We start from the raw sequence: 15,978 nt of genomic DNA, 5'->3' as shown, positions 1-15,978 counted from the left end.
TGGAGCCCTCATGAAGTGAAACTACTGCTTGTACAAATGAGATTCTTCAGAGCATACTAGCCCCTTCCACTCTGTATGAACACAGTGAGAAGTCCACAGTGTATAACAACAAAGAGTGCTTTCATCAGAACCCCAACCATGCTGCCACCCTCATCTTGGACTTTCACACCCCAGAAGTGTGAGAAATAAATTCTTGTTGTTTATAAACCACCCAGTTTATAGTATTTTTCTTATAGATGTCCAAATGGACTGGGTCAACACAGGGTCAATATTCAAAAACTTATTGCAGCCCAAATACAAATAATGAAATAAAGATAATATGTTTATTAAATAAAAAGTATAAATTACAATACATAAAAACATAAAATATTTAGAGATATATCTAACAAAATATTTATGTTGAAAACTATGAAACAAAAAAAAACAAAAAAAACTATGAAACATAGGTAAAAGAATTAAAGACATAAATGAAGAGATCTATCATGTTAATAATTCTTAAAATTCAATGTTTGGGATATCAATTCTTTCCCAAATTATCTATATATCCAGAGTAATCCCAAACAAAATTCCATTAGGCATTGTTTTTAGTAGAAATGGAAAAGCTAATTCTAAATTTTATTTGGAAAAACAAAGAATAGACTCCCCTCCCCTAAGAAAATGATAAAGAACAAAGTTGAAGGACTTACAGTTCCAGATTGTAAAACTTATTAAAATGGTAGACTAATCAAAATAATATAGTGTTGGCATAAGGATAGACATAAACCAATGGAACACAATAGAGAATCCAAAAATAAACTCATATATATATATATGGTTAACTGCTTTTCAACAAAGTTGACAAATACTCAATGAAGAATGGAAAAGCTTATCAATAAAGTTTACTAGAAGAACTGAATGTCCATATAGAAGGAATAAACACTCAACCCTTACCTTGCACCATCTACTAAATTTAACACAAAATGTGTCATACATTTATATATGAGACTTAAAACTACAAAAGTTCTAGAGAAAACATAACAGTGAAACTTTGTGACCTTGGGCTAGGCAAGGTCTTTTTGTAAAATCACAAAAAGCAAAAATATAAAAGAAATATTTGTTGAATTTTAAACTTCTCAAAAGATGATGTTTAAAAATAAAAGGACAAGCCACATATTAGGAGAAAACATGTAGACATATATTTCTGATAAAGCTCTTCTATTTGAAATATACAAAGAATTCAAACCAATTAATAATAAGAAAACAGAAAACTCAGCAATAAAATGGACAAAAGATTTCAACAGACACTTCACCCAAGAAAATATATAGATGACCAAAATGCACATGAAAGCATGGTCAACATCATTGGTCACTGGAAAAATGCAAATTGAAACCACAAGAAAATATTACTGCACAACTGTTAGAATAGTTATATCATTTTTTAAATAGAACTAATAATATACCAAGTGTTGGAGAGAGTGTGGAACAACTGAAATTCTCAAATAATGTTGGCAGAAATGCATAATGGTAAAGTCATTTGGGAAAACAGTTAGGCAGATACTTGTAAAACATGCACATACTTACCATACTACTCACCAATCTCCTTCCCTAAGTATTTGTCCACATGTACACACAAAGACCTATGCTTGAATGTTTATGTAGCTCCTTAAAAAAACAGAAATAATCCAATGTTGGTCAGTTGCTAATTGGATGCACAACTTGTAGTACATCTCATGAATCAGTAGTTTGATTTTATTAAGGAGTAGAATACTACTCTTTAATAAAATCAAACTACTGATTCATGCAACAACAATGATGAGTCTCAAAAGCATTATATTAAGTGAATGAAGCCACATTTCATTTACATGATATTCCAGAAAAGTTAAACTGTAGGGACAAAAATCAGTTCAGGGAATAGGGTAGATGAGGTGATTGATTACAAAGGGGAAAAGGGGAACCTTTTAGAAAGATGAAAATATTCTAAAACTTAATTTCAACAGTGGTTATATGACCATGATGGTTACATAAACAACATACATGGTTACATGTTACTGAAACTCATTACACTGTACATCTAAATAGGAAGAGTGTTTCTGTAAATAAATAATACCTTAGTAAATCTGTCTTTAATGAGACATCAAAGTATCAAATTTTATAAATTTAGAGATTTTTGTTTAGATCTTTAATAGAACATTGAAAATCTGCTTTTTGTGAAATATTCAAGTATATAGACCACAGATTAGAAAATAAATTTCTAAGTAGAAGGTTATATTAATGTTCAAACAGGAATAGCAGCCACAACTTTATTATTTTGTTTTGTGTTCATCATGTTTATCATGAAATAATTTAAAAATTATCTTTTTTTCCCCTTTTCCTAAAACTGAAAAGTACAAAATATTTAACACTAGTACTGAAAGCAAGGGGTTATTTTTAATATTATTCTTTCACTTTACAGTTTGGGGGAAATTATAAGTGTCACAAGTAGTCATTTGTTTTTGAAACTTACTCTCAAAAATTTTAGGCAAAAATATCTCAGCTCATTCTGCTAAAATAAATATTCAGTTATACAATAAGTAAATAAGTAAGTGAAGTCGCTCAGTCATGTCTGACTCTTTGCAACCCCATGGACTGTAGCCTACCAGGCTTCTCCGTCCATGGGATTCGCCAGCCAAGAATACTGGAGTGGGTTACCATTTCCTTCTTCAGGGGATTTTCCCGACCCAGGGATCAAACCTGGGTCTCCCGCATTGGAGGCAGATGCTTTAACCTCAGACTTGTTTAGTCCAGTTGAAAATGCATACTGTGATTTCTTTGAGCCCATATGCATTTATCTTTGATGAAAATAAACATTTCCTTTGGAATGTGTAGATTCTTATGAATTAGGGTAGTAGATGCTACACTATGCACTGAAATTCAAAGAGCTCTTGAAAGGAACTACCTGACAGAATCTATTTTCTCTGCTTGTTGGCTACTGATTATCAGAAATCCCATTTGCTTAACATGCAAGTCCATCTGCTTAACATGCAAATGCCCTTGGAAGAGAAAATCAATAATTTCTCAACACCTTAGTGTTAACAATATTAATTTATTTTTCTCTATCAGGAAGAATAAGGAATCAATTTGAATACCCTGGAGGAGTGGTCAAGTGTCAGTCATTCAGTAGAGAGGGTGCTAAAAGTGAGAAGAAAGGATCAAGGAGAAGACTGGCCCACAGAAGAAAATCTACTGACTTCACAATATAGCCTGGTACTAATTGTTGAAAGTTAAATGTGACTGTATCTCTACAAAGTTCATGAAAGATGACAATTTTTTCCCTTTATATTGTCAATAAAATCCTTATTTTAAGGTACAAATAATGTTAACAGCTATCATACATTTGCCCGTTTTATGTACCAAGTTTTACTTTCATAGCTCACACACTCACTTAATTTGATTCCAGGAGCACAATGGAAAGAATGGGAAACTGTATATCATTCACTGAACATTCGTCTTACAAAATTTTTTAAAAAAGCAATCAATACAGGACACTTTACTCCTATTTGTAACACTGCAATGTGTGGTGTTACAACAGGAAAAAAATATTGATGGTAAGCTTTTTCTTTCTTTAACTCTTCAGCAAGGTAAGAAATGTGGCCACTTTTCTATTAAGGTTGTATTCATTTTTAATGATATTACTTTTGGTAAACAGTAATGATCTAGCCCTATATATAGCTTAAATACCAGTTTTATTGAAGATGCATGTTTTTGCTTTACTGTGCTCATCAAGTAAGACGAAGTGTAATCTGATTTTCTAAATAAATTTTAGATTTCTGACTTTAATTTTTTTACGGTGAATGGGAGAGAATCATTAGCTTCATGACTAATTAAGTTATTAGTGTAAAGAGTATTTCTATTATATTCAACTTCAGTTCCAACAATCAGATCAGATCAGATCAGATCAGCTCAGTTGCTCAGTCGTGTCCGACTCTTTGCGACCCCATGAATTGCAGCACGCCAGGCCTCCGTGTTCATCACCAACTCCCGGAGTTCACTGAGACCCACGTTCATCGAGTCAGTGATGCCATCCAGCCATCTCATCCTCTGTCGTCCATTCTCCTCTTGCCCCCAATCCCTCCCAGCATCAGAGTCTTTCCAATGAGTCAACTCTTTGAATGAGGTGGCCAAAGTATTGGAGTTTCAGCTTTAGCATCATTCCTTCCAAAGAAATCCCAGGGCTGATCTCCTTCAGAATGGACTGGCTAGATCTCCTTGCAGTCCAAGGGACTCTCAAGAGTCTTCTCCAACACCACAGTTCAAAAGCATCAATTCTTCGGTGCTCAGCCTTCTTCACAGCCCAACTCTCACATCCATACATGACCACAGGAAAAACCATAGCCTTGACTAGACGAACCTTTGTTGGCAAAGTAATGTCTCTGCTTTTGAATATGCTATCTAGGTTGGTCATAACTTTCCTTCCAAGGAGTAAATGTCTTTTAATTTGATGGCTGCAGTAACCATCTGTAGTGATTTTGGAGCCCAGAAAAATAAAGTCTGACACTGTTTCCACTGTTTCCCCATCTATTTCCCATGAAGTGATGGGACCAGATCCCATGATCTTCGTTTTCTGAATGTTGAGCTTTAAGCCAATTGTTTCACTCTCCACTTTCACTTTCATCAGGAGGCTTTTTAGTTCCTCTTCACTTTCTGCCATAAGGGTGGGGTCATCTGCATATCTCAGGTTATTGATATTTCTCCCGGCAATCTTGATTCCAGCTTGTGTTTCTTCCAGTCCAGCATTTCTCATGATGTACTCTGCATATAAGCTAAATAAACAGGGTGACAATATACAGCCTTGACGAACTCCTTTTCCTAATTGGAACCAGTCTGTTGTTCCATGTCCAGTTCTAACTGTTGCTTCCTGACCTGCATATAGGTTTCTCAAGAGGCAGGTCAGGTGGTCTGGTATTCCCATCTCTTTCAGAATTTTCCAGTTTATTGTAATCCACACAGTCAAAGGCTTTGGCATAGTCAATAAAGCAGAAATAGATGTTTTTCTGGAACTCTCTTGCTTTTTCGATGATCCAGTGAATGTTGGCAATTTGATCTCTGGTTCCTCTGCCTTTTCTAAAGCCAGCTTGAACATCAGGAAGTTCATAGTTCACATATTGCTGAAGCCTGGCTTGAAGAATTTTGAGCATTACTTTCCTAGCATGTGAGATGAGTGCAATTGTGCGGTAGTTTGAGCATTCTTTGGCATTGCCTTTCTTTGGGATTGGAATGAAAACTGACCTTTTCCAGTCCTGTGGCCACTGCTGAGTTTTCCAGATTTGCTGGCATATTGAGTGCAGCACTTTCACAGCATCATCTTTCAGGATTTGGAATAGCTCAACTGGAAGTCCATCACCTCCACTAGCTTTGTTCGTAGTGATGCTTTCTAAGGCCCACTTGACTTCACATTCCCAGATATCTGGCTCTAGGTCAGTGATCACACCATCGTGATTATCTGGGTCGTGAAGATCTTTTTTGTACAGTTCTTCTGTGTATTCTTGCCACCTCTTCTTAATATCTTCTGCTTCTGTTAGCTCCATACTATTTCTGTCCTTTATCAAGCCCATCTTTGCATGAAGTGTTCCTTTGGTATCTCTGATTTTCTTGAAGAGATCCCTAGTCTTTCCCATTCTGTTGTTTTCCTCTATTTCTTTGCATTGATCACTGAAGAAGGCTTTCTTATCTCTCCTTGCTATTCTTTGGAACTCTGCATTCAGATGTTTATATCTTTCCTTTTCTCCTTTGCTTTTCGCTTCTCTTCTTTTCACAGCTATTTGTAAGGCCTTCCCAGACAGCCATTTTTATTTTTTGCATTTCTTTTCCATGGGGATGGTCTTGATCCCTGTCTCCTGTACAATGTCACGAACCTCATTCCATAGTTCATCAGGCACTCTATCTATCAGATCTAGGCCCTTAAATCTATTTCTCACTTCCACTGTATAATCATAAGGGATTTGATTTAGCTCATACCTGAATGGTGTAGTGGCTTTCCCTACTTTCTTCAATTTAAGTCTGAATTTGGTAATAAGGAGTTCATGATCTGAGCCACAGTCAGCTCCCGGTCTTGTTTTTGTTGACTGTATAGAGCTTCTCCACCTTTGGCTGCAAAGAACATAATCAATATGATTTTGGTGTTGACCATCTGGTGATATCCATATGTAGAGTCTTCTCTTGTGTTGTTGGAAGAGGGTGTTTGCTATGACCAGTGTGTTCTCTTGGCAAAACTCTATTAGTCTTTGCCCTGCTTCATTCCATATTCCAAGGCCAAATTTGCCTGTTACTCCAGGTGTTTCTTGACTTCCTACTTTTGCATTCCAGTCCCCTATAATGAAAAGGACATCTTTTTTGGTTGTTAGTTCTAAAAGGTCTTGTAGGTCTTCATAGAACCGTTCAACTTCAGCTTCTTCAGTGTTACTGATTGGGACATAGACTTGGATTACCGTGATATTGAATGGTTTGCCTTGGAAACGAACAGAGATCATTCTGTCATTTTTGAGATTGCATCCAAGTTTAGAATATGATATTTATCTTTCTCTTTCTGACTCACTTCTCTGTATAATAGGTTCTAGGTTCATCCACATCTTTAGAAATAACTCAAATGTGTTGCTTTTTATGGCTGAGAAAGAGGAGAGTGAAAAAGTTGGCTTAAAGCTCAACATTCAGAAAACTAAGATCATGGCATCTGGTCCCATCACTTTATGGGAAATAGATGGGGAAACAGTGGAAACAGTGTCAGACTTTATATTTCTGAGCTCCAAAATCACTGCAGATGGTGATTGCAGCCATGAAATTAAAAAATGCTTACTCCTTGGAAGGATTTATGACCAACCTAGATAGCATATTGAAAAGCAGAGATATTACTTTGCCAACCAAGATCCGTCTAGTCAAGGCTATGGTTTTTCCAGTGGTCATGTATGGATGTGAGAGTTGGACTGTGAAGAAGGCTGAGTGCTGAAGAATTGATGCTTTTGAACTGTGGTGTTGGAGAAGACTCTTGAGAGTCCCTTGGACTGCAAGGAGATCCAACCAGTCCATTCTAAAGGAGACCAGTCCTGGGTGTTCATTGGAAGGACTGATGCTGAAGCTGAAACTCCAATACTTTGGCCACCTCATGCAAAGAGTTGACTCGTTGGAAAAGACCCTGATGTTGGGAGGGATTGGGGGCAGGAGGAGAAGGGGACGACAGAGGATGAGATGGCTGGATGGCATCACCGACTCGATAGACATGAGTTTGAGTGAACTCTGGGAGTTAGTGATGGACAGGGAGGCCTGATGTGCTGTGATTCATGGGGTTGCAAAGAGTCGGACACAACTGAGCGACTGAACTGAACTGAACTGAATATTCCATTGTGCATATGTACCACACTTCTTTATCCATTCATCTGTTGATGGACAGCTAGGTTGCTTTCATATTCTAGCTATTGTAAATAGTGCTGCAATGAAAAATAGGATACATGCATCTTTTTCAATTTTGCTTTCCTCAGGGTATATGCTTAGGAGTGGAATTTCTGGGTCATATGGTCGTTTTATTCCTCATTTGTTAAGGAATCTCCATACCATCTTCCATAGTGGCTGTATCAATTTACACTCCCACCAACAGTGCAAGAGCCATCCCTTTTCTCCACACCCTCTCCACCGTTTATTCTTTGTAGACATTTTGATGATGGCCATTTTGACTGGTATGAGGTGATATCTCATTGTAGTTTTTATTAGATTTTCTCTAATAATGAGTGACGTTGAGCATCTTTTCATGTGTTTGTTAGCCATCTGTATGTATTCTTTGGAGAAATGTCTGTTTAGGTCTTTTTCCCACTTTTTGATTAGGTTGTTTTTCTGTCATTGAGTTTTATGAGCTGCTTGTATATTTTGGAAATTAGTCCTTTGTCAGTTGTTTCATTTGCTATTATTTTCTCCCATTATGAGGGCTGTCTTCTCACCTTGCTTATAGATTCCTTTGCTGTGCAAAGGCTTTTAAGTTTAATCAGGTCCCTCTTGTTTACTATTATTTTTATTTTCTTTACTCTAGGAGGTGGGTCATAGAGGATTTTGCTTTGATTTATGTCATTGAGTGTTCTGCCTATGTTTTCCTCTAAGAGTTTAATAGTTTCTTGTCTTGAATTTAGATCTTTAATCCATTTTGAGTTTATCCTTGTGTATAGTGTTAGGAAGTATTCTAATTTGATTCTTTTACACTTAGTTGTCCAGTTTTCCCAGTATCATTTATTGAAGAGGCTGTCTTTGCCCCATTGTATATTCTTTCCTCTTTTGTCAAAAATTACTTACCCATAGGTCATGCGTTTATTTCTGGGCTTTCTATCTTGTTTCATTGGTCTATGTTTCTGTTTTTGTGCCAATACCATACTGTCTTGATGACTGCAGCTTTGTAGTAAAATCTGAATTCAGGAAGGTTGATTCCTCCAGCTCCATTCTTCTTTCTCAAGACTGATTTGGCTATTTTGGGTCTTTTGTGGTTCCATATGAATGGTGAAATTTTTTGTTCTAGTTTGGTGAAAAATCCCATTGGTATTTTGATAGGGATCACAATGAATCTGCAGATTCCATTTCGTAGTATAGTCATTTTCACAATATTGATTCTTCCTATCCAGGAACATGAAATATCTCTCCATCTGTTTATGTCACCTTTGATTTCTTTCAGTAGTGTCTTATAATTTTCTCTGTACAGTTCTTTTGTCTCCTTAGGTAAGCTTATTCCTAAATATTTCTTTTTGTTGCAATGGTGAATGGGAGTGATTCCTTCATTTCTCTTTCTGATTTTTCATTGTTAGTACATAGAAATGCAAGTGATTTCTGTGTATTGATTTTGTATCCTGCAACTTTACTAAATTCACTGATTTGTTCTAGTAATTTTCTGATACTATCTTTAGGGTTTTCTATGTAGAGTATCATGTCATCTGCAAACAGTGAGAGATTTACTTATTCTTTTCTGATCTGGATTCCTTTTATTTCTTTTTCTTCTCTGACTGCTGTAGCTAGGACTCCCAGAACAATGTTGAATAATAGTGGTGTAAGTGGAAACCCTTGTCTTGTTCCTGATATTAGGGGGAATTCTTTCGGTTTTTCACCATTGACAAAAATGTTTACTGTAGGCCTATCATATATGGCCTTTACTATGTTGAGGTAGATTCCTTCTACATCCATTTTGTGGAAGAGTTTTAATCATAAATGGGTGCTGAATTTTCTCAAAGGCTTTTTCTGCATCTATTGAGATTATCATATGGATTTTACCTTTCAATTTGTTAATATGATGTATCACATTGTTTCATTTGCATATATTGAAGAATCCTTGCATTCTTGAAATAAATCCAACTCAATCGTGGTGTACGAGCTTTTTGATGTGTTGCTGAATTCTGTTTGCTACCAAATATTTGTTGAGGATTTCTGCATCTATGTTCATCAGTGATATCTGCTTGTAGTCTTTTTTTGTGTTGTCTTTGTCTGATTTTGGTATCAAGGTGATGAAGGCATCGTAGAATGAGTTTGGAAGTCTTCCTTACTCTGCAATTTTTTGAAAGAGTTTTAGAAAGATAGGCATTAGCTCTTCTCTAAATGTTTGATAGAATTCTCCTGTGAAGCCATCTGGTCCTGGGATTTTGTTCTTTGAGAGATTTTTGATCACAGCTTCAACTTCAGTGCTCGTAATTGTGTTGTTCATAATTTGTGTTTCTTCCTGGCTCAGTCTCAGAAGGTTGAAATTTTCAAAGAACCCATCCATCTTCCAGGTTATTCATTTTATGGCCATATAGTTTTTTATTATAGGCTCTTATAATCCTTTGTATTTTTGCATTGTCTGTTGTAAACTTTACTTTTTCATTACTAATTTTGTTGATTTGATTCTTTTCTCTTTTTTTCTTGATGAGTCTGGCTAAAGGTTTGACAATTTTGTTTATCTTCTGAAAGAACAATCTTTTAGTTTTATTAATCTTTGCTATTGTTTCTTTCATTTATTTTTCATTTATTTCTACTGGATCTTTATGATTTATTTCCTTCTACTAACTTTGGGGATTTTTTTATTCTTTTAGGTGTAAAGTTAGGTTGTCTATTCGATGTTTTTCTTGTTTCCCGAGGCAGGCTGGTATTGCTATAAACTTCCCTCTTAGAACAGGTTTTGCTGCATAACATAGGTATTGAGTTGTCTTGTTTTCATTGTCATTTGTTTCTAGAAATTTTTTTATTTCCCTTTTGATCTCTTCAGTAACCTGTTGGTTATTTAGAAACATGTTGCTTAAATCTCCAAGTGTTTGTGTTTCTTAAACTTTTTTTCTTGTAACTGATATCTAGTCTCATAGCATTGTGGTCAGAGAAGATGCTTGATACAATTTCAATTTTCTTAAATTTACTGAGGTTTTATTTGTGACCCAAGATGTGGTCTATCCTGGAGAATGTTCCATGTGCACTTGAGAAGAAGGTGTGTTCTTCTTCATTTGAATGGAATGCCCTGAAGTTATCAATGAGATCCATCTCATCTAATGTGTCATATAAGACTTGTGTGTCCTTATTAATTTTCTGTTTTGATAATCTGTCCATTGGTGTGAGTGGGGTGTTAAAGTCTCCTACTATTATTGCATCACTGTCAATTTTGCCTTTTATGTCTGTTAGTGTTTGTCTTACGTATTGAGGTGCTCCTATGAGGTGCATAGATATTTACAGTTGTTATGTTTCCTCTTGGATTGATCCCTTGATCATTATGTAATGTCTTTCCTTATCTCTTGTAATCTTCTTTATTTTTGGTCTATTTTGTCTGATATGAGGATTGCTACTCCAGCTTTCTTTTGCTTCCCATTTGCATGGAATATATTTTTCCATCTTTTCACTTTCAGTCTATATGTGTCCTGAGGTCTGAAGTGGGTTTCTTGTAGACAACATATATATGGGTCTTTTTTGTGTATCCATTCAGCCAGTTTGTGTCTTTTGGTTGGAGCATTTAGTCTATTTACATTTAAAGTAATTATTGATATATATGTTCCTATTGCCACTTTCTTAATTGTTTGGGTTTGCTTTTGTAGATCTTTTTTCTTCTCTTATATTTCTTGACTATATAATTCCCTTTAACACTTGTTATAAAGTTGGTTTGGTGGCACTGAATTCGCTTAACCTTTTCTTTTCTGAAAAGCTTTTTATTTCTCCATCAATTTTGAATGAGATCCTTGCCAGATACAGTAAGCTTGGTTGTAGATTTTCCCCTTTCAGTACTTTAAATATATCCTACCATTCCCTTCAGCCCTGCAGAGTTTCTGCTGAAAGATCAGCTGTTAAGCATATGGGGTTTCCCTTGTATTGTACTTGTTGCTTTTCCTTTGCTGTTTTAATATTCTTTCTTTGTGTTTAGTCTTTGTTAGTTTGATTAGTATGTGTCTTGATGTGTTTCCCCTTGGGTTTATCCTGTATGGGACTCGTTGTGCCTCATGGACTTGCTTGACTATTTCCTTTTCTATGCAGGGGAAATTTTCAACTATAATCTCTTCAAAAATTTTCTCAAACCCTTTCTTTTTCTCTTCTTCTTCTGGGACCACTATAATTGGAATGTTGGTGAGTTTGATATTGTCCCAGAGGTCTCTGAGACTATCCTCAGTTCTTTCCATTCTTTTTACTTTATTCTGCTCTTCAGAAATTATTTCCACCATTTTATCTTCCATTTTATCTTCTTTATCTTTATGATTCATTCTTCTGCTTTAGATATTCTGCTATTGATTCCTTCTAGAGTATTTTAACTTTCAGTAACTGTGTTGTTTGTCTTTGTATGTTTATTCTTTAATTCTTCTAGGTCTTTGTTAATTGATTCTTGCATTTCCTCCATTTTGTTTTCAAGTTTTTTGATCATCTTTACTATCATTATTCTGAATCTTTTTCAGGTAGTTCACCTAGTTTGCCTATTTTCTCTTTATTTAATTGGATTTCTGTGTTTCCAGTTTGTTCCTTCATTTGTGTAGTATTTTTCTGCCTTTTCATTTTTTTAAAACTTATTGTGTTTGAGGTATCCTTTTCCCAGGCTTCAAGGTTGAATTCTTTCTTCCTTTTAGTTTCTGCCCTCCTAAGGTTGGTACAGTGGTTTTTGTAAGCTTCTTATAGGGTGAGATTTGTACTGTTTTGTTTGTTTGTTTTTCCTCTGATGGGCAAGGCTGAGTGAGGTGCTAATCCTGTCTGCTGGTGATTGGGTTTGTATTTTTGTTTTGTTTTTTGTTTAGATGAGGCATCTTGCACAGTGTGCTACTGGTGGTTGGGTGATGTCGGGTGATTCAAGTGGTTTCCTTTGTGTGAGTTCTCACTATTTGATACTCTCTAAGGTTAGTTCTCCGGTAGTCTAGGGTCTTGGAGTCAGTGCCCCTACTCCAAAGGCTCAGGGCTTGATCCCTCTTTAGATGTTGGGGCACTTCAGTGCTTAGTCCTAGGACTTCCCTTCTTCCCTGTATTTTCTCTCCTGTGATCTCCCCATGTCCTGTCTTCCGAGACCACAGTCATGTCAATGACTCACAAACTGACTTTTCCAGCTCGGCGTATATAGATGCTGTTGTCTTCATCTTTTAAAGCTGGGAGTTAAGAGACACTATCTCTACAGTTATAGTTGTTGATGGTAGCCTGTTTCTAGGTTACTACCTTTTTACACACACAGCCAGATCCTAGCCCTGCTGGCACCCATGCCTGCTGAGTACATGCTTGCAGCAAGGAGCAGGCACCGAGTTGGGGAACGCCTGGTGCAACAGTTCTGCCCTGCATCCCACCACCTGCAATCGTGGATCTAAGGCAGAATTTTTAACTGTTTGAGTGCTGAAAGCACACCTCAACAAACATACAGACAGCCCTTTGGTGAAGACTGAGAAACATATTGTTTCTACGCATTTAAGGAAAACTTAAATGTCTAATCATTCAGTTCAGTTCAGTTCAGTCGCTCAGTCATGTCTGACTCTTTGCAACCCCATGAATCGCAGCACGCCAGGCCTCCCTGTCCATCACCAACTCCCAGAGTTCACTCAGACTCATGTCCATCAAGTCAGTGATGCCATCCAGCCATCTCATCCTCTGTCGTCCCCTTCTCCTCCTGCCCCCAATCCCTCCCAGCATCAGAGTCTTTTCCAATGAGTCAACTCTTCGCATGAGATGGCCAAAGTAATGGAGCTTCAGCTTTAGCATCATTCCTTCCAAAGAAATCCCAGGGCTGATCTCCTTCAGAATGGACTGGTTGGATCTCCTTGCAGTCCAAGGGACTCTCAAGAGTCTTCTCCAACACCACAGTTCAAAAGCATCAATTTTTAGGTGCTCAGCCTTCTTCGCAGTCCAACTCTCACATCCATACATGACCACAGGAAAAACCATAGCCTTGACTAGACAGAACTTTGTTGGCAAAGTAATGTCCCTGCTTTTGAATATGCTATCTAGGTTGGTCTAATCAGGCACAGAACAGGAAAAGGTAAGTTTTCATTCCAATCCCAAAGAAAGGCAATGCCAAAGATTTCAAACTACTGTACAACTGCACTCATCTCACATGCTAGAATTCTTCAATCTAGACTTCAGCAGTATGTGAACCAAGAACTTACAGATGTACAAGCTTGATTTAGAAAAAGCAGAGGAACCAGAGATTAAATTGCCAACGTTCATTACATCACAGAGAAAGCAAGAGGATTCCAGAAAAACATCTACTTCTGCTTCATTGACTACACTAAAACTTCTGACTGCGTGGATCACAACAAACTGCAAAATTCTTAAAGAGAATGGAATACTAGACCACCTTACCTGTCTCCTGAGAAACCTGTATGCAGTTCAAGAAGCAACAGTTAGAACCAGACATAGAACAACAGAATGGTTCCAAATTGGGAAAGGAGTACGTCAAGGCTGCATATTGTCACCTTGCTTACTTATCTTACATACAGAGTACATCATGCAAAATGCTGGGCTAGATGAATCAAAAGCTGGAATTAAGACTGTGAGGAGAAATACCAAAAACAGATATGCAGATGATACCACCCTTATGGCAGAAAGTGAAGAGGACAAGAAAAGCCATTTGATGTGGGTGAAAGAGGAGAGTGAAAAAACTGGCTTAAAATTCAACATTCAAAAAACTAGATCATGGCATACAGTTCCACAACTTCATGGCAGATAGATGGGGAAAATTGGAAACAGTGACAAATTTTATTTTCTTGGGCTCTAAAATCACTGTGGATGGTGACTACAGCCATGAAACAAAAAGACACTTGCGCCTTGAAAGGAAAGCTATGACAAACATAGACAGTGTATTAAAAGGCAGAGATATCACTTGGCCAACAAAGGTCTATGGTTTTTCCAGTAGTCATGTATGGATGTGAGAGATAGACCCAAAAGAAGGCTGCGTATCCAAAAATTCATGCTTTCCTGTGCTGGAGGAGATTCTGAAGAGTCCCTTGGACAAGAAGGAGATCAAATCATTCAATGCTAAAGGAAATCATCCCTGAATATTCATTGAAAGTGCTGATGGCTGAAGCTGAAGCTCCAACACTTTGCCCACCAGATGCAAAGAGCTGACTCAATGGAATATATCCTGATGTGGTGAAAGATTGAGGGAAGGAGGAGAAGGGGATGACAGAGGATGAGATGGTTGGTGGCATCACCAACTCAATGGACATAAGTGTGAGCAAACATTGCCACACAGGTCTCTCAATTGAATTTATTGGCCATAAAGGGGAATACTTCTAAATTTCATGCTTTTTACTACCACCTCTCCATGTGGCCCTCTCCCTTTTGGTCAAGAGCTTACTTTATTTCCTAAGAAGGCACTTCACCTACTTCTTTGAAGTTCTAGTCATCGCCTAGATTTAAACTGATGTCAAGTTATCAAGGTGTCAGTTGTTTGTAAGCCTTAAAATAAAGACCCAATATTATATGCTGCCTTGATATATGACAAAATTGGAAGGACCCAAAATGGTGTAACTGCAAGTTCCCCTCCCTAGTATGTTCCCCCAGGTAAGGTCCCCTAATCAAATAACCCTCCTCATCAAGTAAATCAGGCATAGTTTCTGTTTAACCCTGAGTAATAGAACTGCAGTTCCCTGCCAGCTCACAGAACTATGCAAACAAGCCACACACATCCTTCTGTGGGAAGCAAGGGGGACATCACACTCTTAATGCTATAAAAACTGCCTCTCACAGCCTGTGCTTATTTATTCTGATCTCCAGTGCAACCCCCAGGTCACCACGCATGGTATACTGTGTCCTCCTTCCCTGGACCATGAATCTATGTGCCTAATAACTACTGTGAGTCTCTCTGCCCGGTACTTGGCGTCATGTGTTTAGCATTTTCATAATCCTAGGGCAGGAATTCCTCCCTCATTAACAGAGAAAGTAAGTGATTAAAACTCACCCTTTCTTTGGGCCACCAATAAGCACAGATAAACACCAAGCAGTTGTGCTTTCAGGAAAACCTGTCCTCTGCCAGGCATGGAAAACAGGAGAGGGCAGGAGATAAATTTTATTTGGAAGAAGTGCAAGCTGTGTCAGGGTAAATATGTATCACTGGTAAAGTGATTTACAAATTAGTCAGATTTGAGTAATGTAGGCTACATGATCTTCCTCATCCCAGACTAAAATGGTGATTCGTGAGAATTACAGGTAATGAAGTAAAAGGATAGCAACGTAGTTGGGGGAGTGTTTAAATACCACTTCCTAAAATGTTCGTAAGGAACCTGTGAGACAGGAGGTAAATGACTTAAAAGAGGAAGATAGCAGGTGGAAAATGCAAAAACACATGTTTAAATAGAAACTGCAGTTTCTATTTAAACAGAGAAAAATGTGCATTTGTAAGAGTGAGAGCAAATGAAAAAAAAAAAGCCTGTTACAGATAAGTTCCCTTATTGTTACATATATTCACAGACCCTAATAAGCAATGGGTCCATGTAATGAATGTCAGAGCTAAATAATATAAAGAATCATCTAGGTTACTAATCCTTTTCCTCAATTTATAAATTCAAGATTGTTTTATAATTTTTCTCT

Source organism: Bubalus bubalis, chromosome X (assembly GCF_019923935.1).
Source record: "Bubalus bubalis isolate 160015118507 breed Murrah chromosome X, NDDB_SH_1, whole genome shotgun sequence".
Classification (NCBI taxonomy): Eukaryota; Metazoa; Chordata; class Mammalia; order Artiodactyla; family Bovidae; genus Bubalus; species Bubalus bubalis.
The sequence above is the reverse complement of the archived record's forward strand: the minus strand, read 5'-3'. Positions refer to the sequence as shown.